Genomic DNA, 25,256 nt, shown 5'->3' with positions numbered 1-25,256 from the left:
CTTATTCAACTAGAGTCATGAGAAGTTTTTGAAGAAGCTTGTAGGCTATAACTAGCCAGAATATAGCACTTCATGGACATTATATAACAGATCCTGGGCATCTAGAAAGCCACATGAAAATAAATCTTCAATATAAATGGAGCGAGAAAAAGGTTTTGAATAACTGCTGCTGGTAAATAGTAGCTCCTTTGCAAGGAAGAATGACCTCAAGAATAGAAACAAAATGTGCTGATGCTCTCACACCATAGAAGGTAAGAATCAGTTTGTCAGCACTACAGAAAATTCTGTAGCAGCTGATATTTTTATATACCATATAAAAATAACTACCACTGTTTCTTTGTCTCATCAGTAATTTTATTGCTTTAATTGTAATCATGTTGATAGCAGTTATTTCCTCAGTGACCTGTGAAACAAAATATTAGGAAGATGGTTTTGCAGCCTATTAAAGAGATAATTTGAAAAGAATTGTCCACTGTAATAGCTATGACATATAATATTCATAGACTCAGCAACTATCAGGCCTTTGGAGATGACCTGTGATCATCTGCAGGACACTATGCTGCCCTCGGACTCCTCTGAAGGGAGAATTCTTCCTTGCACGTAGTGTGGATATGCTCAGGCTGGTAATATGCCCAGCTCATCTCCCTCATTTGTGGGTGCTTTGGGGTGAGTTGTAAGATGTAGGGACTATTCTTGAAAGCCAAGAACTTTTCTGACTTGCCCCGGTGCTCAAGGAGACGCTTCATGATGTAGCAGCGCACCCAAAGTCTGGGACAGTTGGGACACTGGTGCCCCTCTGGCAGGCAGTGCATACTCTGTAAGGTCCCTGCTTGAAATGAGGACAAAAGCAAGGCTGCAAGCCTGAAGACAATATTGTGTAACAGTACATCCCATTCAGATTTAAAATTGGACAGTGTCAACATATTCACTGTAACAGTATGAGTACAGCTCAGAAATTTTATCATAACATATTGATAGCTTTAATTTCCAACTATTGCATCTTGTATCATTGTCAGGTAGATAGGAAAACCATCTATTGTCAAATTCCTTTCAGGTACTTAAATCTTTCAAATTGCCAAGTAATTTCCATTTTTGTTGAGCTAAAGAGAGGCATTCCAGGTTTTGTGATTTGGGTACTTAAACAGAGGTACCATTTTAAATGCTTTCATATATCTTACCATGTCTCCAGCTGCTCATATAGAAAAGCAACAGTCTCTTGTAAGTACTGGGTCATACCTGCCATCTCCTCTCAGGTGTCTTGCATGGTAACCTAGCCAGTAACATTTGTTTAGGACAGGTGCAACTGTATGGCTGAGGTAATCCTCTCCATCCCATCTGGGTCTCTTCCATATTCAGCAGGTCAAAATAAGGTACTCACAATAATTTCTCAGTTTTGAACACTAGCTGAGGAATGAGAGGAATTATAACATATAATAATGACTGTTACTGAAAATGAAAGAAACCTTTTAAAAGGGGACTAAAAGCTTTAGGCAAAAGGTTAAAATACTTGCAGTTGGTATGGTCACTGCTAAAAGACAGTCAGAGATACCAACTGTATTCTGTCTATAAAAAAGCAAAGGCCAAACACAACCAAACACAATTGAACATTCATTGCTAGAAAAGAGCATGAATTAGGCCAAATTAAAAGCAAAAGTGGAATAAGGAAAAGATTTTGAATAAGCTGCCAAAGGTAAAATATACAGTGTTTTTTTCCTTTTTTTTTCTTCCAGTTGATAAAAATGAAAATTACCAGAGTCCTTGTAGGACAGACAGATTCTCACGGCGTAAAGGCAATGCTCAGAGGTGGTCAGCCTATAGAAGAAAAACCAAATTAGATATATGCCTTGATGTTTTCTAGAAGAGTACATGGGGAAGTCTTTACAAAGAAAGAGAAACCTTCTCAAAGTGAAGAGTCAAGTTAAATTTCTCAAACTGAAAAGTTTTTAGACAAATAGGTAAAATGATTAGTCATAAATAAAAGAACCAGGTGTTATTCTTTCAAGCATTTAAATGGAACTTTGGAATTGGGAATCAATCTAAATGGTATACAATGGTAGTGTAGTTGACTAAATAATTTCCTACATTAGAGAGCTCTAAAGTAGTAGGTGACAAAGGCAATGTAGAGGACTACAGACTAGACTTTGATTTTCCTAGTGGATATATAACAACCATAATAAACAGCAGACTAATGCAAATAGAATTCAAGAAGGCAGACTTTCTTGTATAGATACGAGAACATGACACATGGTAAAGAATTAGCAGAGCTTTCACATAGGGAATTCATGCCTCACAAATAACCCAGAGCTCTTTGAAGGAGTCAGTGATATATGAAGACAATTACCAAGTTGATCTACTTGGATTTTCAAACAGCTTTTGACATGATCCCCCATCAAAAACGTTTAAGAAAACCAAGCTGTCTTGAGATTAAAGATAATTTTTTCTTGTGACTTAATAAAAGCAAATATAATAGGAAACTCTGAGAGGGGAAAGTGGGGTTATGTGGTTGCAAGAAAGGAAACAAAAGGTACAGATAAGAGAGGAATTACAATGGATGTTGCTTTTCAGGAAGTTTAGCTATTCCATATATTCATAAATGACCTAGAAAAGAAAGTAAGTGCAGAGTGACAAAATTTGCTGCTGCTGAGATATTACTCAAGGCATTCAACTCTCAAATTGACTGCAAAGAATTACAGGAGGATTTCATGATACTGAATGACTGGACAGTAAAACAGCAGATGAAATTCAAGGTCAATATATGCAAAGAGATGCACATGGAGAAACACATCCTTAATTGTACATACAAAATGATGGTTTCTAAATTAGCTATTGCCTCTCAGGAGAGAGATCTTGAAATTACTGTAGTTGGTGCTATTAAAACATCAGTTAAATGCTCAACAGTGGTCAAAGGAGCATAAAAATATGATAGATGGTTAGAAAATTAAATGAGAACAAAATACAAAATATCATTAAGCCATTTCATAAATGTATGGTGTACCACATATCAAGCACTGTGAATAGTTTGTATTTATGCTTCCTGAAAAAAGAAAAGAGTAACAAAAAAGGTCAAGGGAATGTTATCACACAGGTGGAATGGCTTCTCTCCAGGAAAAACTTAAACAGGTTGGGAAGGGATGACTCAGGATAATATGAAATGTATATATGTAAATATAAAATAATAAATGTAATAGACAGGAATGGAGAAAGTTTCTTGCCTTGCCTTCATAGTGCATTATATAAAGGGCGTGAATTAAAAATAGTGGCTAGAGACAGAAAATAAGCAAATAAAAGTTCCCTTTTACACTGTGTGTAATCAAATTGCACCACTCCTTACAGGGAAAGTTGCAGTGATCAGATGTAGAGCTGGCTTCAAAACCTGCTGAGAAGGTGGCTGTTAAACACCACAATGCATCTTGTGAATTCCATCCACTGCTCTTTGTTTGGGTGAGACAGAGGCAGACATGCCACACAGTCCTTGCCTGGTATTTTCATTCTTCCTTAGCCATCTGCCATGCAGCTGTCCTTGAGGGGATATTGAGGAATGTGTACCTTACTTCTTACCTGCTACAGCTATGTTTTGTTCCCTAACTCTTAATATTTGTCTTCTGACAGTACCAAGACAATGTCTTCTGACTAAGCACTCTACATGCAGACAGAGTACCTCTCCTTGCCATTAAGCGCTTACTTGAAAACCTTGTTAAAAAAAAAAGATGAGGAAGTTTGCCTCAGCAAGATTATATAGCTTGTCCAAGGTTACACGGAGAGCCTGTTTCCTGTTGCAGTGTGTGATCACCCTTGCACTCCAAATATGGCTAGGAAATATGTCACAGACTTAGTCATGAGCATTTTTAATTATCTGGGCCCTGCCTGGGTTCATTATTCAAAGTCATTTAGGATCACGGTCTTATTAATTATACAGCAGCTTTCTGTATCTAGTGATTTAATTATAGAATATTACCTCATTAAAGACAACAAAACTGACCAAAATAAAGAATTATTTAATAAACATAATTGAATCCTTAAGCTTTTAATCAAATTAAACATTGATTATTAATTAAGTGAAATGGAAAGCACTGTCACCTTTGCCGGAAAAAGTGGAGACAGATGAACTAAGGCTTTACATGGAATGTCTGAAGCTGGAAGTATTGGAAAACTCACAGATGTCCACTGATGGGAATAGAGTCCTGATGCTGCTGGGACAGGCATGTATCCAGAATGGACATGACAGGCATGGCAACTCCTTCCATGTTCTACTCTGCACAACCTAGTCCCGAAGGAAAAGCAAGATCATAATTTCCCAGGTGTTTCATCTGTGTAGTGTGTTTGATGGCACTTCAACTCTTAAAGAAATTATTTCATGAATATCAGTATTTTAATTTTAAATCATTCAGTAGGTAGGTTGTGCTGTTAAAAATATATCTTCAGTCTCTTTTATGTCTCATTTTTTTTTTCTACTCAAGTTAGTGCAGCATGGTCGGAATCCTATAATATCCCACAGTTTCCTCAATAAACAAATAAATTAAGGTTTTGACCTTTACTGTTGTTCTCTACAGTTCCAAAGGTTTTTCTGGGACAGTGTTATGTTCTTGAAATTTCATGGAGATGTTTCTTGTAATGGAACAACACAAAACTTTTTTCTTTCCTTTTTCTCCTTTCTAGTCCCTTGCCGTGAATATGCCATTGTCATGATCAGTCTAACTTACATTTTTTTTCTTCCTTTACTGCCTTCTTCATTTTTCTGTAGCACACCCACTGTGAGATTCTTTCTCATCTCAGCTGTTTCCTATGATTTTTACCTTTGTCCTGATACTGTGGGAGCAGAATGTTCAGTCATTCCATGCTGCCAGTCTTTTTTTTTCTCTCCTCTCAACTTTATTGCCTTTGAGTGATGCAGGAACTGTTGCACTGTACCTTTACCATGAACCTCAGAGACCCAAAACAGGTCAGGAGAACTTGAATAAAGGGAGCAGGTAGCACTGTATACCATTTTGTTAAATAATTGATGCATATGATATGACCACAGATATGGTTCAGCTGCAATTAATGTTGCAGGTCAACAGTGTGTTGAAACACTCCTGAGGCAGGTTTTGAAGTCAAATGTTTCTCTTCCCCAAAAAATCCTAAAGGAAGAGCTGCATGGAAAACAAAATTATAATAACTCCAATCACAGACTGTCTTTTACTTCCTTTGGTCAGTGAATGTAGGTGATTGACCTTGGCTGGATGACAGGTGCCCAAAAAAGCAGCTCTATCGCACCCTTCCTCATCTGGACAGAGGAGAGAAAATGTAATGAAAGGCTTGTGGGTTGAAATAAGGACAGGGAGAGATCACTCACGAGTTACTGTCATGGGCAAAACAGACTCGACTAGGGGAAATTAATTTGATTTATTACCAATTAAATCAGAGTAAGATAATGAGAAATAAACCCAAATCTTAAAAACACTTTCCCCCCAGCCCTCTCTTCTTTTCAGACTTCAGATTCAGTGTACCTTCTCCTTCCCAGCGGCACAGAGGGATGGAGAATGGGGGCTGTGGTCAGTTATTACATGTTGTTTCTGCTGCTGCTTTCTCCTCAATGGGAGGACTTCTCATACTCTTCCTCTGCTCCAGTGTGGAGCCTCATTGAGGAAAGGTTTCATGACTGTGGGCTGCACGCCAGTTTCAGATCTTAGGAGCTGACTTTTGCTTGCGGCCCATTTATGTTGTAAGAGATCACACTGTGAGAGATGTTTTTGTTGCACTGATTAACACTCATAGAATGGACTCAAGCCTTGGTCCCAGTTCAAGATTCACAAGGAGTGCCAAGCTCATCTATTTTCATGTTCAGAAAAGCACTAGCCCATATCAAATCAGTTATAACATAAAGCTGAGTTTCAACTTGTAACTATGATGTATTACAGTAATCAAGTTGAAACCTCAGCAGTCAGTTACTAATATGATGATAGAGGTGTAAAATAGTAGTTGGAGGATGTTGTTTTACCCACCCATGACCAGTTATAGAATACTGAGAGAAGAGTATGTTAGAATGTGCTAAGAAATATAGGAGAGCAGCCAAAGGCTGACTCAAAAAAGATCACAAAAGAGATAGAATCCCACCCATATTGACTCAACAGACAATAAGGGGTTGTGACAATTCCTAAGCTGCAAAGGTGACTGGTGCTCTCTGAAACAGTTGTCTCATATCTTTGTCATTTCCACATTTTTTTGCTAATATCACTTCTGAGCTTTGCCTGCCTAAAGGGGGTTACAAGAAGCCTGGAGAGGGACTTTTTACATGGATATGCAGTGGTAGGACAAGGGGAAATGCCTTTAAACTGAAAGAAGGTATGTCTAGATTAGATATTGGGAAGAAATTCTTCACTGTGAGGGTGGTAAGACATTGGAACAGGTTGCCCAGAGAAATTGTGGATGCCCCATCCCTGGAAGCGTTCAGGGCTGGCTGGTTGGGACTTTGAGCAACCTGGTCTAGTGGAAGCTGTTCTTGCCCATGGCAGAGGGTTAGAACTAGATGATCTTTAAGGTCCCTCCTAATTCAAACCATTCTGTGATTCTACCACGATTCTAGGAGGAGAGAGGAAGGAGGAAGGAGGAACATCAGGAAACTATTGAGCAGGGCCAGCACTTCCCTGGGCTGCCCACTGTCTCTCCAAAACTAGCAAGGGGGCTGTGCTGAACAACCCCAGCTGAACAACCCCAGCTATCTCAGCCTCTCCTCATAGGACCTGTGCTTGAGTCCCTTCCCCAGCCTTGTTACTCTTCTCTGGACCTGCTCCAGCACCTCAATGTCCTTCCTGAACTGAGGGGCCCAGAACTAGACAAAGCACTCAAGGTGTGGCCTCACCAGCGCTGAGTACAGGGGAAGAATCACTTCCCTGGACCTGTTGGCCACACTGTTCCTGATACAGGCCAGGATGCCATTTGCCTTCTTGGCTGCCTGGGCACACTGTTGGCTCATGTTGAGCTTCAAACTCCCAGGTCCCTCTCTGTCTGGCTGCTCTCCAGCCACTCTGTGCCCAGCCTGTAGTGTTGCATGGGGTTGTTGTGGCCAAAGTGGAGAACCCGGCACTTGGCCTTGTTGAACCTCATCCCATTGGAACCAGCCCAACTCTCCAGCCTGTCTGGGTCCCTCTGCAGAGCCCTCCTGCCTTCCAGCTGATTGATACTCCTTCCCACCTTGGTGTCATCTCCAAATTTGCTAATGACGGACTCAATCTCCTCATCTAAATCATAGATAAAGATATTAAACCGGACTGGGCCCAACACTGATCCCTGGGGGACACCACTAGTGACCGGCCGCCAACTGGATGCAGCTCCGTTCACCACCACTCTCTGAGCCCGGCCCTCCAGCCAGTTCCTGACCCAGCACAGAGTGCCCCTGTCCAAGCCATGGGCTGCCAGCTTTTCCAGGAGTATGTTGTGGGAGACGGTGTCAAAGGCTTTGCTGAAGTCCAGGTAGACCACATCCACAGCCTTCCCCTCATCCACCAGGTGGGTCATCTGAGCATAAAAAGAGATCAGGTTGGTCAGACAGGACCTACTCTTCTTAAACCCGTGCTGGCTGGGTCTGATCTCTTGTCCATTCTGTAGCTGTTGTGTGATTGCATTTAGGATTATCTTGCTCCATAACCTTGCCAGGCACTAAGGTCAGGCTGATGGGCCTGTAGTTTCCCAGATCCTCCTTCCAGCCCTTTTTGTGGATGGGTGTGACATTCTCTGACTTGCAATCATCTGGGACCTCCCCAGTGAGCCAGGACTGTTGGTAGATAATGGAGAGTGGCTTGGTGAGCTCTTCTGCCATGTCCCTCATCATCCTTGGGTGGATCCCACCTGGTCCCATAGACTTGTGGGGATCCAAGTGGCTCAGCAGATTGCTAGCTGTTTCCTCCTGGATTACAGGGGGGGTATTCAGCTTCTTATCTCTGTCTACAAGCAGGGTTAGAAATGATAGAGACTTCTCAAACAAGAATCTCACCGACCTCAGTATACAGAGGTATTCCTCCTTCTACTTCCAGCTTCCTCCTGCTCTTCTTCCTCCCTATTCCCCATTCCCTTTCCCTCAGTTAGGAAAGATAACACTGTCTCAGTCCTCCCAGAAGAAAGCAACTGTGGTGATGAGGCACAGAGCAGACATACAGGAAGTAGAAAACTTCAGAAATGATACAGTGGAAATTCTCAAACTGTTGGAGGAACATGTCCTTGAAACCATTACAGTACATGGGGTAACCTTTGAGGATGGCTGCATGCTGCCAGTGCTGTATAGAGTTTTTAATCTTTCTTTAAACTACATTATCAAAATGAATGTAAAATAAACTACTATAATGCCTTGTCCTTTTCTGTGCTGAGTACATTTAACAGGGGAAAAAGGATGCAATTATTATCTGTCTGATGAATAAATGCAAAAATAAATCCTTATTATGCAGCTTACTTATGTAGGTCTGTTTCAGATATTAAGCCATTATATTTTGCCTCTAAACTGCATTATTCCCCAATGCAAACTGAAATTTTCACAAGGTGGCATTTTGTACTACTACATTAGAATTTATATATAGTAAGGCATACAGTGTTCAACATATATCAGTAAAGACCTTTGATTTATTTTTCCTAGAACTAGGTCACATAAAGCATTCATTATAGAATGAGGATATGTATCTGCCTGCTTATACTGGCATCTTTGGCTCTGAATGAGAATGTATAGCTGTGTTAAAGAGATATTTGTCAAGAAAAATCATGGCATATTGTTTTTCTCTGAGTTAAAGGTGATAATTAGTCATGGTTTATATGAAGCCATCAGCAATACATGGATTCTCTGATATTGCTATTCACCCTGTAGGCACCCCTGTAAGTTTACCCCCAATGCCTGTTACTATCTTGGTGGTGGTTGATCATCCTAAGAAAAATTGAGTTATGGTGGGAAATGGCCTCCTGTGTCTCAGAGTTCAAAACTCTGCTACTGCAAGTAACTGCACCATGTAACATCTTTTCTTCACCTCATCATTCCCTGGGTGAAAACTCTAGTTTTGCTGGAACGCATTATTCTTCAAGAAATGCTCTCACTTTGCTGAAGAATAGAGTCTTATTCTCTTCAAGGAGCTGTTGGATAAATGTTAATGCTCAGTTTATAGCCATTAATTCATGCACCTACAGAGACTTTTCAACAGCTCCACTTCTTCTTGTAGTTTATCACAGATCATGTACTTACAAAACACAAAATAAATATACTCACAAACTTTATAAAATTGCCTAAGGCCCCATGTTTTTTTCAAATTCTTATCTAAGGAAATAGGCTTTTGATTCCCTTAAATACCTGTACAGCCCTTGTATTAGCCCTTTGTAGCCTGGGTTCATCTTCTTTAAATACTGTTGTTCAAAGCATTACAAATGAAGCCAAGGCAGTGCCTTGCACAGAGACCGGTTGCCAAAATACATCACCTGAATCTCATCAGAGGATCACTTTTGCCTTTTTTCTTGCCTCTGTTACAAAAGTAGTAATTTTATGACTGATTAAATCAGCAAATGCAAATGTTAGTAAAATTAAAACATTGAGGAAGTAATGGATTTTTTAAGTGGCTTGATTTAATAGAGTGTTAATTCAGCTGTTCTGACGTTTTTTTTCTTTTTGATGCTAGATAGGATAGAAGGCAAAGTTAGGTAACAAAGCTTACACTGATTATAACTGGCTAGCTGATCTCCGTAAGTTAAAAATCTGGAACTTTACTCTTACTGTAAGGCACAGATAAAATAATGAGTGGAAGGTAGACAGAAAAGGTGTGAGAGAGGGAATTGACAGGTTTATGCATGTTCAAGAAGAGGCACTGTCTCTGAGAAATGCAAACACAACCACTTTCCTTAACTGACCCTTAACACTTGAAATAACTTATTACCAGTTTGTTTCTAGCTGTGTTTTTGGCTTCCTGCCTTGCACTGAGGGTGGAGCTAGCTCTGTTCCTTAAGGCTGTTAGCTTTTGCTGCACAAGCTGGTTTTGGGCTTTGCAGTTGGGAACATGGCAGTGAGACATGGTAGGTATGAGTAGATAATGCAGCGAGGCAGGACTCCCTTGGGATTGATCTGAATAAATTAGAGGGAATACTGTTAAAACTGTGGCTTGTGACCTATTTTTCTCTTGCATTTCACCAAGCAAGGGAATCTCTGAGTCTTCTTCAAGCTTTAATGAGATCCTACTTTCTAGTGATTGAACTCTGAGAGGAAGGAAACATCTTAGTGAATAAATGCCAGGAACCAAACTTAACTAGACTGTGTGAATGATAAACTTTTTTACTAGCAAGATTGACTTTAATTTGGTTTCATCCCAGAGGATGCTGCAGTACCTTACAGACATTTATATCACAGGAATGGGCTTAGGGTCTGCCCTATAGATAGACCTTGGTATCTCTAGATACAGATAACCTGAAGGATATCTGTAAAGTAGGGGTGAAGCATGGATGTGCCATTGGCAGGGGCAGCTAAAGCATACTTTTCATATTTGAAGACTCTCAGGATGGACTTCTTGCCGTCAAATGTTATAGCACAGACTGCTTCAGTGACAACAATGAACTCCATAAACAGTGTCTTTTAAAAGACATTTACCACTATTTAGGCACACGATTTTTGGAGGGGATTGTGAGAGGTAGCGGTTGAGAGATGATCTGAAAATCAGGTGTGATGAGCCCTTTGTAGATGACATATAGACACGGGAGCAGAAACTCCAGAACAAAAGACGTAGTCTCTTCCTTGTGACCATGAAAGATCTGACTTTTTTGACTTTCTTATTTTCTTTAGTGAAAGGCAAAAATGAGACTGAACACATACCAATCAAAGAGCAACTGAATCCAGAAGGAACTAACCCGAGGGTCCTTTCCTGTACTCAGCAGTTCACATCCAGCATCATTGCTTGATCTCAGACTTACAGCCTCAGAGGAATGATGTACAGGCAGTGAGACTTCCCTGTTACTTCCCCAGTTACTTCAGTAACTGTCTGAAACTGACTTCTCTTAAACTTTGAAAGTTTAGATTTTTCTTTGTTAATTTTTTTTGTGTTACGAGCTTCTGCTGACATCACAGCTGAGCAAACACTCTCCTGGTAATAGGCATGTACTTTCATTTTTCCTTGCAGCACCAGAGAATAAAGCACAGTCTAAGCTGGGAAAAGTAGATCCATCTAGCTCAGGGACCTGAAGGAAACGGAGACAACAGACAGTCAGCTTACCGAGCTGCTCCACGTATGTCTTGGTTGCAACAAAGAGCCTTTCCATTGTAAATGGACGCAAAATGTTTTACAAGGGAAGGTGTTAGTCATAGTTGCTGAGGATGGGTGTGATCAAGAGTATGTATTGAACTTAATGAAGGAACTAGAAGCTAGAAATGTAAGATGGGGTTATTACATGTGGGCAACATAGTACTGGTTGTATGTTTTGTCAGTGGAATTTCACATTTTGCTTGGATCAGATAAGAAATATAAAACTTTTGTTGTTGTTATTATTTGTGCATTTTCTTTATATCTTGATTACTCCTCATGTCAGAAATAAGGTATGCAAGCTGACAACAGAAACATGTAAGATGCATTTTCTGAAGTTCTAGAAACATTTAGGTGTAGTTTTATGTAAATTCAAAATGATGATTGTTCTGAGAAAACAGTGATGTTCTGGATTGAAATCTTAGTCAGAGTCAGTTCTGTGACAGCATCAATAATTTGCTTTCATATTTTTTCTCAGTTGAAATATACGACAAACAAGTTCTTGAGACCTATCATAAGGATGCTCGTTATTAAACTCCACTATGTAATACATCCTTTTAAAAGGTCCTTAAGTTAGAAGCTTTTTCTGCAATCACTCTATTAAAACATCAACCTGGTGTTTAATCCAAATGAGACTATGCAAATGATTGCTTGTATCTCTTCCTCTCATGCCCACACTTTTGCCTGTACTGCTCAAAATGAGGATATTTCTTTCTTCCTTCCCTTTGAAACGGCAACTCCTTTGCCAGAGAATGAGTTTCTCAATTCACAGAATCACAGAATATGCTGAGTTGGATCCACAAGGATCATTGAGTCCAACCCTTAACCCTGCACAGGACCATCACCAAGAGGCACACCACATGCCTGAGAGTGTCATTCAAATGTTTCTTGAACTCTGTCATGCTTGGTGCTATGACCACTTCCCTGGGAGGCGTGTTCCAGTGCACAACCACCCTCTGGGTGAAGAAGCTTTTTTAAATATCTAACCTTAATCTCCCCTGGCACAAATTCAGGCCATTTCCTTGGGTTCTGCCACTGGTCACCACAGAGAACAGATCAGTGCCTGCCTCTCCTCTTCCCCTCATGAGGAAATTGTAGATTGGAATGAAGTGTCCCCTCAGTCTCCTCTTCTCCAGGCTGAACAGACCAAGTGACCTCAGTCGCTCCTCATACGGCTTCCACTCAAGGCCCTTCACCATCTTAGGACACTCTCCAATAGCTTTATATCGTCCTTATATTATGGTGACCAAAACTACACACAATATTCAAGGAGTGAAACTGACAGACCTGTAGTTTCCGGTGTCCTTCTTCTTGCCCTTCTTGAAAATCGACATGATGATTGCCAGCTTCCAGTCACCTGGGACCTCTCCGGATTCCCAAGACAGCTCAAAAATCATTGAGAGTGGTTTTGCAATGACGTCAGCCAGATTTTTGAGGATTCTGGGATGAGTCACATCAGATCCCATAGATTTGTAGGGATCCCACTGGAGCAGCAGATCCTGCATAATTTTAGGATTGACTGGGAATTGATCATTCTTGCAGTCATGGTCCTCCAACTCAGACCACTTCATGGACAAACAAAAACTCTGAACTGTCTCTCTGAATACATTTAAAAGTTATACACACACACACACACACACATACACACACACATACACACAGAGATTCCCACTTTGGAAAGGCATTCCATATCAAGTATGAATCACAAGTTTTTGAGAGGTGAACTAGGTCAGAGCAATTACAGATGAAATTCAAAGCATTGCAGAGAACTTCTGAAAGAAGTCAAGAGTTATAACATAGAAATAATCTTCTACCTATTCCTTTCCTGTCGCATTCCTTTCCTGCTCCTTGTATCACATGCTCCTTGAATTACTATACATCCTCATTGTTGTCTTCTTCACTAGAATTTTATGACCTTCATTTCATGAACACCTAGTGCCCATACTCTCTCCTCTGTTATTTTTACTGTAATTGTTGTGGTGTCAGCTGTGTTGATCACTTCAGAGGGCTGAGGTCTTAAAAGTGTGGGTATACACATTTAATATTTATATAGCTTTCTATCAGGATATTTGCTTTTTTCATTCACTTGCTGTATCAGTTTAGAAATGAAAGGAATATTATTGCATGAGCCTTTGTTTTCAACTTCTGTTGAGATTTTTCAAATAGAAAATGGTGTTACCATTTAAAACATATCAGTGATAAGAAATGAACTCCAGATTTGTGTCACTTAAATTATTTAACCTGACACTTAACAAATAGAGCAGCTTAAGTTCTCCAGGGAAGCAGTTTAGTTGAGAAGGAGGATGTAAATTAAACCAGTTGCATATTTAAGTGTGACTGACCCAGTGTGTGAACCCCGTCACACTATCGTGTCAACTTTCAGTAGCCATTAAAGGAAGATGATATATTTTCTTCCAGCTTTGGTCATTTAGAATGTGTGTAGAAGATTTTTTTCCCCCTACAAGCCCACATTATGCAGTCTTGTTTTTTTTTAAATCCAATCTATCTGTGTCAGAAGCCCAGCGGTAAGTCTGCTTCTCTGTATGAGGAAAATTGTTTTCTACTAACTGATGACCTCAGCATAGCAGTTTCTTTTCCAGCACATCAAAGATCACAGTCAGACTTGCTGCAGCAAGTGCACTTCTGAGTGGCTTCATGACATATAAAGACCCTCTTTGGCATTCATACTGTGCTTCTCTATTGTTTACAAGCTAGCAGTGAATTATTTATGGAAGTTGCTGGAGATATGGCTCTCCTTTTGCCCAAAAGCTGTATTTTATCTTGTGGTGAGATTTTATGTGAAAACTATTTTGGAGGTTTATGCCCTTTTTACATTTATTTGACAGGTTTTATGGTACCAATCTCTTTGTTTAAATTTTTTGTTACTTTTAAAACCAATTTCTGAAAATGATTATTAAATGCAGCACAGCATTAACTCAGCTGATGAAATTTTTCTTTCTATTTCTATTTTTGAGTGATTTCAGATACAATCATACTGAACAAAGTGACATGAATATTCTTAGCAAAGGAGCAGACATTTTGTTTCTTTTAGATAAATTCATGTTTTTAATCCATTTACAGCCCATTGTGAAAAGTAGCCATTGAAATTAATCTGACTCCAAGATATTCAGTTGTTCTGAGCAGCACTGGAGCTTTCATAGTGAAAGATATGGCATGATCACATGCTTACGTTCATGGATGATGGGGTTAAACCTTTTTGGGGTTGATATGGCTTTTCAGCTTGTAGATGTAAAGCTTTGTGTGGGAGGTCTTTTGAATATATAACATGGGATTTTCAGAAGTGGGTATGGCCATTAAAAATCTGTTTCATTCCATTATAAGAGAGCTGGATTAGCACTGAATGCTTTAGGATATACTATTTTTAGCATGAGCTTCTCCTCTTAGGGCTTAAGTATTTACGCTGACTGTTTCTTGTTTAAATTCTTTGAGGAAATATGTGATCTTCTGAATCACATCATGGCTGCCAGACTTTAATCCAAAGGACTCACCTGAGTTGCCTAAACATTGGCAATTAATTTCTTTTGAAATGCCACAGGACATTCCTGACATCTGACGGGGCTGACGTATTATGAGAGAAGAGAGGAACAGATGTACCGCTGGTTTTGCAGCTGAAGACCAGTCAGAACACCCCAGAATATCTCGACTGACATTAACAGTCTATGCTTAGGATGTGAATCATGCCTTAATTTCCTTCTATAGTTTCTTTCAACTGTCCAGGTCTACTACTGGAGCAAAAGAAATTGGAATCAGCTTTGGTAATTACTATTGCTGTAACAGAGCCTTAGTGGAGATAAGACACTTCCTATTTCTTGTGACAGTAGTCACAATTTCCTATTTGACTGTCTTATATTTACACATAGCTTTAAAGATCTCCATATGCAGGGACCTCTTTGTATAGATAGACCATTGGCATATGTCTTGGCAACAACACATATATTCCCATGCCAGAACATACTCGACTGTATAGGACCGTGAGTGCATTTGTCTCCTGAAGAGGACCCTCACTTCTGCTTGTTTATTCATTTTCCACTCACATAGCCCAGTAAATAGAACTTGGTCTTGATTCTGGTAGCTGGGGCATAGCATTTCTTAGGCCCAGTGCCTACTTGACTGACATTTTTAAATTTGCTTCCAAACCAAGGCCTCCCCACTCAGTCAACCATCCACAGAACGGCATTTCAGAAATAAAAGCGTAACATCTCCGCAAATCTGTCCCTAGTTGCTGAAGCAACTCTCAGCCTCCAAGATAATTAAAGCCTTACCTGTGAGCTATGGTCTTGTATGTGAAGTAAGACCTTGTCTCTCAAAATATCAAATATTGTGGAACCTGCAAAAAACCTGATAAAGTTCAATCAGTGACTTTAAGACCTATTTTCTGCCTGAGTTAGGAGTCAGTCTAGAGACATGATGGAGCTAAAACCAGCAAGGAGTAAAGCTTACTGGCCCTCAAGGGAAGTTTTCATGCTTGCTTATACCAGAATTCTGCATACAGAACTTGCATCGCTTTCAGCTAAAGCTGTATGTGAGAGGCAAGTATTAAACAGGAGTTGATCCAGTCAAATATTGCAACCAAAATTAAAAAAGGATCAACCAGTAGAAAAAGCTCAAAGTAAAGAGGAAAATGTTAGGTAGACAATTATTTTAAAAGAATTTTGCAATTCCAAAATAATTTAAAAATTTCCTTAGGAAAGCTATTTATTCAATCTCTAATGGGCCAAATTATCCTTTAATTTCATCCAGTTTTTGTCCTATCACTACTACTACTATTACTATCACAAGTACTACAACAACATATTAACTAGATATATACCTGGTTAAAGTCACTTGATTTTGAGTACCTCTATTTTTTTCTTCTTGAAAACAGAAGGGCACAGTCAGGCCTATTGTCTTAGAAAATCCCCTTAATGATTAGAAGTAAAAAGTAGCCCTGTGTCTTTCATTGGAAAGCTGACGGTTTTGTTCAAAACACAGTCTATTGCTTTTCTCTTCCAGACTTCCACTGAAGAGAAAAGACTTGATTCTTTAAACTCAGCAGATAAGCTTCGCACATCTGGTCAATTACCTGTGTCCTACTTGCCCTCTCTGTATAATCCCTCTGTTATATACAAGTCCTTTATGATGTGACAGTTGAACATTAAAAACAATGTGAGGTTAGATCGCAGGCAAGCTGAAAGTAACCCCTGTCTGAATGACAGATGCCTGTGTGGTACTCATATTTTGCTTCTCCAGCACAAATGCCCATGAAGCTAATCCTTCATATACGACTTTACAGAAATTTAAGTTAGAACAAAACTTGTTGGGAGACCTTTTCAAAATTAAAAACACTGACAAAATGAGTTTTGTATAAATGAGTTTGGTATTTATTGGCAACGCTTGTTTAAAGGTGTAAGATCTTGTAAAATTCTTATTAGAAATAACTGAACAAACCCTGGACTTGATGCTTGGGCAGTGGAGTAAAAATAAAGCACCTTAAGTGCCTTGTGCTGATGGATGACACCTTTGTGTTCTGTTTATGAGTGACTTTAGTGCTATAATTTTGGGACATTTCAACATGCAATTTAACCCCATCTGGAGTTAAGAAGTTAATTTCTTTTTGCCATAAGTCTTTCTTTCTCCTATACCTCAGCCTTTCATACTCATAGTAAAAGTAACATAGACTGTATTTTAACATTGGAGTTGTGACCACTATGTGCTTTAACTAGGCATGACCAAGAACATGTGTCCCTGGAATAAATATTTCCAACCAGAAATATTTTCTGGGAGCTGTGGAACAGACTAAGACAGTGCCCTTGCACTGAACAAAAAAGAACAGTTTTAGAAGTTTTACCTCATATTTTGACTCATATCTATATGTATTTAAGTTGACACTCTGGAACTGTACTCCTGTGCCTAACTCATAGATCCATGAAGATTTGTCTTATTCTTCTCTTTGCTATTTAGTTAATCACAAGTGGTTTAAATAAGATTTTTCCAAATTTTGATCTGAGGATGACTAGGGGACTGCAAACCTGTGGAAATTGTTTTCTGGGTTTATTAAACCCAGTGTTTTCAATAACATCTAGAATTTGAAGTATAAAGAGCGTATAACTATCTACAAAAAATGAAGAGAGCAAACAATGACCCACTTCTCATTCCCAAATTGGAGCGTGATATATTCTGTCATTAGTGCAGCTGCTGTGAATGAGGACTGCAGGTACTAATTCCCAGTTCCAACTAATTTCCATTCTGGACATTCCAGTTGGCTTGGCTTAATCCTCATTCTTCCAAAAGCAGCAGTTTTTCAGGCATACTGCATGATAGTCAAGACTAATCTAGCATAGAATTAACTGAAAATGTTAAAAATATGTTTTAATGTTTTCTCCTACACTAAGTATAAACCTTATGATAAATGAAGAAAGGGTATTTATATCTGTGTTTTCAGAGCTCTCAGAAAACACAGGAAATCCATACATTCACTCCACGGTTCCCAACCCACTGCCATTTTCATGCCCTTAACATGATATTTATTCATTGCAAATTAAAGCCTTATCATTTCTGCATTCAATTCCTCTGTAATAGCAGAAGCAGTAATCTAAACAGGCTGTTAGATTCCAATGACATTCATCAGGACTGAATTATTAGTTCAGTACATTCTGAAAATAGAGACTACTTAGTACATTTGTACAGCTGTCATTCTGCTGCGGGCACAAACCAGGAAAGGAATGACTGCAAACCCAACTGCTATAGTTCTATTCATACCAGTTGTTTTGGTAACCATATCCTCCTTTCCTTCTCCAAATAGTATTCCTCTGACAGGGTTTGCCTGACAGAGTAGAGGTGTAAGCTGATATTTAGAAATCAATCTAAGAGAACTAAGGAGGTTCAAAATGTTGGGTGAAATGTTACCTGAAACTAACATACGTCAGAGAATAAAACTCACTTTCTGCAATATAATTGCTGTTTTAAAATGGTATAAAAAGCACAGAAGTTCACATCGCACCATATGGTGTTGAGTTAAATCTGCTTCATAGTTTTGAGTCAAGAACATATGCACCCAATGAAGTGGCAGTTGTTATAGAAAATATGACTGGTTTGTTAGTAAATAACATTAGAAAGCTACAAACAGTCCCTTAAGTGTTTTTTTTTCTGCAGTAGATTATTATGCAGAAGAGCCACTATCATGAATGAGTGTTTAAAGTCAAGCGACTCCTAATCACTTTATAGGGTGAAGGAGCCGGCTTGGTGTGCATGAAAACCTGCATAAACTTGCTTGTCTGAGGAGATCATGAAAATACATTTGTTATACTGCAGGTGGCATTTTAATGTTTCAGTTCCACCTTTTCAAACGAGGAGTGATCAGGTTGTCAATCAGAGTGGGGCAAGAGAAATAACCCCTTTTTTTGTCAGATACATTTTTTCTTTTCATCCTGTATGTCTTATGTGCGTAAATCAAGACATGAATCCCGCTAAGTGCAGGCTAAGTCAGGCTACATTTACCTATTCCATCAGGGCAAAACCGTAGCTGTTTTAGCACAGTGCTCTGAACCCGGTGGAGAGGTGTTGGTGCTCTGTGCTGGGTGCTGGCAAACCAACGTGCTCCAGCCTCCTGGCAAACTGGTGGCATTGTACACTGTGTCAATACTGGGTGACAGCTCTATGGAGGAGTGGGGGAGGGACACAGAGACATAGAGAAAAGGACACAGAGATTGCAGAGGATATTGCAAGCACTCAGAAAAGTCTCTACCATCTTGTTAACACAGTGGCTTTTACTGTGACTAGTCCCATTCTGAGCTTGGAAGCACTAAGAGGATATTTTGGGTCCCTGCCACATCTCAAGTGAGGAATGGGCCATACTCGAATACTTACACATCATTGACTTCAATGCTAGTGCTATCTAAAACAGCAACTGCAGTTTCTGAAGCATAGCATGTCTGTGTGCTGTTAAGGATATGACAAAAGCTTAGAAAATGAATGGGGGGAACCCAAATAACATCCTGCCCGGCTACTGCCAGGCACATCCCTGGAGACGTCTAAGGACCACTTACACAAGTGCAGAGGAGCACAGGGACACAGTGACAGGTAGGGCTGAAACACACGTGTTCTTACTAGTGGATTCTATCTTGCTTAGCCAGAGAGAGGGAAGCAGGATGAGGTATTTGGTGCTGCCTATGTTTATACATTGGTGCTCTGTCTGCCTGTGATCTGGGTGGCTGACCATGTATGCATATATATGTGTATATGTAAATATGTGTATAGTTGTTCATGTAAGTATATATGTGGTGTATGTATGTGCTCTGTGTGCATGTCTCTACAGGGAATACCTGTTCAACCTCACTACCAACTATATCATGGGACATGGATTGACAGCAACCTTACATCTATCAAGGCTCTAGATCCAACATGATACTTTTTCCTCTAACATATTAATTATGTATTATGTTTATTCAACCTTTTATTTTCTTTTCTCACTTATTATTCCTGTTAAAACCCAGTTGCAAAGAACAACTTCCAAGTGCAGCAAATGTCTGATGGCAGTGCTAGACCTGTGTTGCAGTAACACATATCTCTTTCTGAGCCTGTGCCATTAGAAGAAACTATTTAAAGCTCATCCTGCTGTGATGCTGAAGGAATCTGCTGGAGCACATGGATGCTGGGGCAGACCCATGTGGTACCAGGGAAATTAAACTTTTTCTTATCTCACAAACCAATGACCAGGAACAGAGTGCATGGAAAAAGGCTCATGACAGCTGTGAGTCTCCACAACTTGTGCTCAGCTCTCCATGGGGAGGAACAACTGCCTTTTCTCAATTAATCCTGACAGCAGAAAGATTGGACATGTGACGGCTGCCTTGACAAATATCTTCATCATAGTGCTTACTCTTTCCCTGACATTCTTAACAACCAATGAAACATAACTCCTATCTTCAAGCTTGACAAGATCCTGGAGAATTCAAACTAATTGGTAATATTGAAGTCTAAAACCTTTGAAAAAATGTTTACATGGTGTAATGGCATATATCTAATTACAAAATTCTTTAACACCTCTAGGACACTGTAAGTGTTATTCTGTTCTCTGCTGAGGGCAGTTGCTTTATCGTTGCTTTTGCTGACCTTCCTTTCTTTCATTTTTGCAGTGCTTGCTCAGGTCCTGGTTTTATAATTCCCCTCCTGTACGTGACTGTGTTTGAATCTACAAGACAATAGTTGGTGAGTGGCTGATCTTTAACTAACTGGGGTGTTCATTCTAGTCAGCATTTTAGCTTTTATATGAATAAAGCATGATTTTGCTTTCAAGGTTCTGTGAAATTGTGACTGCAATATTAAAAAAAAAATCTCTGACTTCTTTCACGTCCTTACCTCCTTTTTGCCCAAAAGAGGGCACTCTATACCTGACTTTCTTTCAATTCTTTTTACACTTTTTTTTCTTTTCTTACATTCAATCATTAATTGCACAAAAGATAGTGCCACTTTTTATTTACAGTTCAAAATATGTGAACTTCCTTTGTTAATTTCTAATGAGAAACATTCACAAGGTAGGGAAAAAGAAAACCATTCACTGCAATGGAATAAATAATGAAACATGTTTCCTTTCCAATTTGTGTCCACAAGTAAAAAACAGGAAAAGGCTCACGATCTAATCTGTAGTGTTAACCTGCAAGTAGTTTCATTGGGGAAGTAGCATTTGTCCTTTCCCCTGGTGGAAGGATAAAATAATCCAGTCTTATGCTTTTGTGTGGCTCCATATTGGGCTTCCCTCTCTTGATTTTAATGTTTTTTGGCACAAAGGTATCATAGAATCATGGAATCATAGAATACCAGATTGTAAAGTACCTCAAGGATCATCTGGTCCAACATTTCTTGGCAAAACCATAGTCTAGACAAGATGGCTCAGCACGCTGTCCATCTGAATATTAAAAGAATCCAACATTGGAGAATCCTTCACTTCCTTGGGGAGGTTATTCCAACAGCTGATTGTTCTCATTATGCAAAAATTTTCCTTATGTGTCCAATCGGAATCGCCGCAGGAGTAACTTGTACCTATTACCTCTCATCTTTTCCATGGGACCCCTTGTAAAAGAGGGAGTCTACATCTTTGTAGTCACACTGCAAGTACTGGAACATAGTGATAAGGGCTCCCCTAAGCCTTGTTTTCTCAAAACTGAAAAAACCCCATTCTCCCAGCCTCTCCTCATATGGCACGCTTGCCAGTTCTTTGATCATTTTTGTGGCCTCTCTCTAGACCCTGTCTGGCCTGTCCACATCTCCTTGTATAGCAGGGACCAAAACTGAACACACTATTACAGGTGTCATCTGACCAGTGCTGAGTAGAGTGGGATAATGACTTCTTTGTCTCTGCTGGTGATGCACTTGGTGATGCAACACAGCATCCTGTTGCATCCTTTGATGTGGCAGCACCACAGTGTTCGCTCATATTGAGCTTGTTGTCCATTGGGACCCACAAGTCCCTTTCCACATATCTGCTTCCTGCCTGGATAGACCCCAGTCTGTGTTGCTCTCCTGGATTATGTTTTCCCAGGTGCAAGACCTTATACTTGTCCATGGTAGCCCACTCTTCCAGCCTATCCCCATATTCTTGCAGGACAGGTTTCCCTTCTGAAGTGTCCGTTTTCCACTCAGTTTGGTATAATTGGAAAATTTCATTAGGGTACATTTGATCACATCATCCAGACCACTTATGAATACATTAAACAGTTTTGGGCCCAATATTTATTCCTGGAGACCTCCACTTGTGATAGGTTGACAGTTTGAAGAGGAGTCATTTACTACCACCATCGGAGTGTGACCTGTCAGCCAGTTCCCCGTCCACTGCGTGGACCATTTGTCTAGACCATCACACATCAGTTTCTCTGGGAGGACAGTGTGGAAAACTATATCAAAAGCCTTGGAGAAATCAGATAGATAATGGTATGACCACTAGCTCCGCGTCAGCTGATCAGGTTACTTTGTTGTAGAAGGCAATTAGATTTGTCAAGCACAACTTTTTCTTGGTGAATCCATGCTGGCTTTTCCCAATCACATGCTTCATTTTACTCGTTATAGCCCCCAGGATGATTTATTTGATAACTTTCCCAGGGATTGAAGTAAAGCTGATGAGTCTATAATTTCCTGGATCCTCTTTCAAGTCCTTCTTGTAGATGGGGCTGATATTAGCATTTTTCCAGTCTTTTGGGATGTCCCCCAATGTCTCCATGGCTTCTCAAAGGTTATGGAGAGCAGCCTCACAGTCATCTCCCCTAACTACCTCAGATGGATATTGACAGGACCCATCAACTCTATGGGTCAAGCTCCCGTGGTAGTTCACACCCCAGCTCTTTCTTCACTGATGATGGGTCTGTGCTTGCATCAACCTGGATTTTTGTTTCCAAGGCTGGGGGCCCAGCAGTGCTGGTAAAGACAGAGGTGAAGAAAGTATTGATAACCTCTGCCTTTTTCACACTGTTGTTGACTAATTCACTTCTCCTGTTTGACAGTGGACCAATATTATCCGCCTGTTTCTGCTTACTGTTTATGTACCTGAAAAACCGTTTATTTTAGCTTTTAATATCTCTGGCCAATTTCAATTTGGTTTGAGTTTTTTCTTTTTGAGGTGCATCTCTGCATGCCCTGGGACAATGTTGTAGTTCTCAATGAGTATTCATCCACTTTTCCATGACTGGTACTCTTCTTTTTTGGTTTTGAGCAGACTCAGAATCTCACAGTTAAGCCAAGGGGGTCTCTTGCTCTGTCTGCTTCCCTTACCTTTAAAGAGGAGGAATGGTTTTTGTGCTTCCAGGAGAGCATTCTTGAAAAACTCCCAGCACTCCTAGCTCCTTTATCTTCCATTAAAACTGCCTACAGAATTCCTCCCAACAGAGCTTTGAGTGAGCTGAAATTTGCTCTTCTAAAATATAAAACCTTTTTCTTAACACTAATCTTCAGCATGCCCAGCTGGATCCCAAACTCCACAATACTGCGATCACTGCAGTCAAGGCTACCGCTAACCGAGATATTACAAAGCAGGTTGTTTAGGTTTGAGATTAGTAAGTCCAGCACTACCTCACTCCCAGTTGGCACATCTAAGATTTTTATGAGGAGGGAGTTCTCTATGCATTTCGGGAACTTGATGGATGACATGTGAACTACTGTACTGTTCTTCCAACAAATACCTGGATAGCTGAAGTCACCCGTAAGAATTCAGTTCTGTTGACCTGAAGCTTGCTTGAGTGACCCAAGCAACGCGTGACATACTCAGGCACGGACCCCATGTGGTATAATGGAATCATTTATTACCGTTCTTTCATGGTTTATATACCCTGTTACATCGGCAATAAATTCCTGTTAACAACTTTTCTCTATATCTACTTTTTAGTTAAGCATTCACTGTCCATGAGAAAAATACTCCCAAGTAATTTCCCACACACAAGGATACATCTCACCACGTCCGCTTTTATCTTGCCAAGTTTCCCTTAAGTGTCTCTCAGGGTCATATAATCTCGGTTCCCTACAATAATGCTTCTTTGGCCTTATTATCTTGGTGTGGAAACCAGCAACAGATGCTACTGTAACCTCTGCATTGGAGATGACCTCTCTGATCTTGACCCAGAGGCATTCAATAGGGCTCCCATAATTGCCATAGTTTACTTCTATACATTCAAGGTTCTCCTTAACATAAAGTGAAACTCCTCTGCCTCTTCCTCCCTACCTGTATTTATGAAACAGCCTATTGCCATTCATCACGATCCTCCAGTCACGTGAGTTGTCCTACCGTGTTTCAGTTATTCCTATGATATCATAGCTTTCTGACTGGGTGCGGAGCTCCAGTTCCTTCTGTGTGTTCCCTACTCTGGGTGCACTGGCATGCATACCGTAGAGGTGATCAGTCTTCTGTTTTTCACGTTGAGAGGCAGCAAGGAACATTTGTTGCTCTGTTTGGCCTGGCTTATTCCCCAGTTGGTGGCAATGGTGTGAACGTTGCCACTTTGTAGTACTGCAGTACTCAGGGGATTGTGTACAACAATTTTTTCCAGCACAATTAGAACTTACTGTCCCACCACTAAGTTTCTGAACCTCTGGGGATTTACGACCAGAATGTTTTCATGAAATAATGGAGTGCCAAAAAATGATAGACTTGTCGGCTAAAAGGCAGTGCTAAGAAATGGAAAACTGAATGGATGGAGAGATACGTTTCAGGGAACACTGAAAGGCCAAAGGAGAAATAAGAATGGGAATTCACATAGTGTTTGTGAATCTGTGTTAGAATGATTTTAAGGATGATTTTTGAAAAATATGAGAGCTAAATTCTGTGATTAATTTTATCTTACCTAATGATAGGTGTACATTAATCACTGCAAACATAATACTTTATTCCTTCCTGTGATTACACCTAAGGGCTAAATTCTGTCGTGATCTGGTCTGCTGTACTCCATAGTTTGGGGAAAAACTAATCCAATGAATATAAATCATGTACAGGAGGAAAGAATCTCCATTTGCTTTCTTTTCAGAATCATGTCTTAAATTACATTATTAAAGCAGAATCTATGAATAAGAGGTATTATCACATTTATAAACTTGTGAGTTCTTTCCATCTAGCACTGTGGAAGTGACTCAGCTACTTGAATTTAGATGTAGTTAATTATTTCTCAAGATTTGTCTTTCACTTTCTTTCATCAAAGAAAATAAATCTATGTTTTTGATTTTATCTGTAGGTCAAGAATTGTCCATTGGTTTGGCTTCACTTAGGAAAATCACTCATGTAATTTTTTTGTTTTGTTTTGTTTTCTTTTTTTTTTTCCAGATGATTCTTCATTACCTTTATATTAGGCTTTTACCTATGTCTAAATCTCTCTCTCTCTTTCTATCACATGATCTTTATCTCCCACATCTATAACCATACCCATATCAATACATTTTTTCTTTGATTCAGTTGGTATTCTTTCAGAACCAACTTTTAGAAAATCAACTAAACTAAGAGGACAACTATTTTTATACACACAAAACCTGGAAAGTTCTTAGTACTTACTGCTTAAA

The sequence above is a fragment of the Corapipo altera genome, unplaced genomic scaffold (assembly GCF_003945725.1).
Source record: "Corapipo altera isolate COAL_440 unplaced genomic scaffold, ASM394572v1 0, whole genome shotgun sequence".
NCBI classification, from domain to species: domain Eukaryota; kingdom Metazoa; phylum Chordata; class Aves; order Passeriformes; family Pipridae; genus Corapipo; species Corapipo altera.
Note: the sequence above shows the minus strand (reverse complement) of the source record.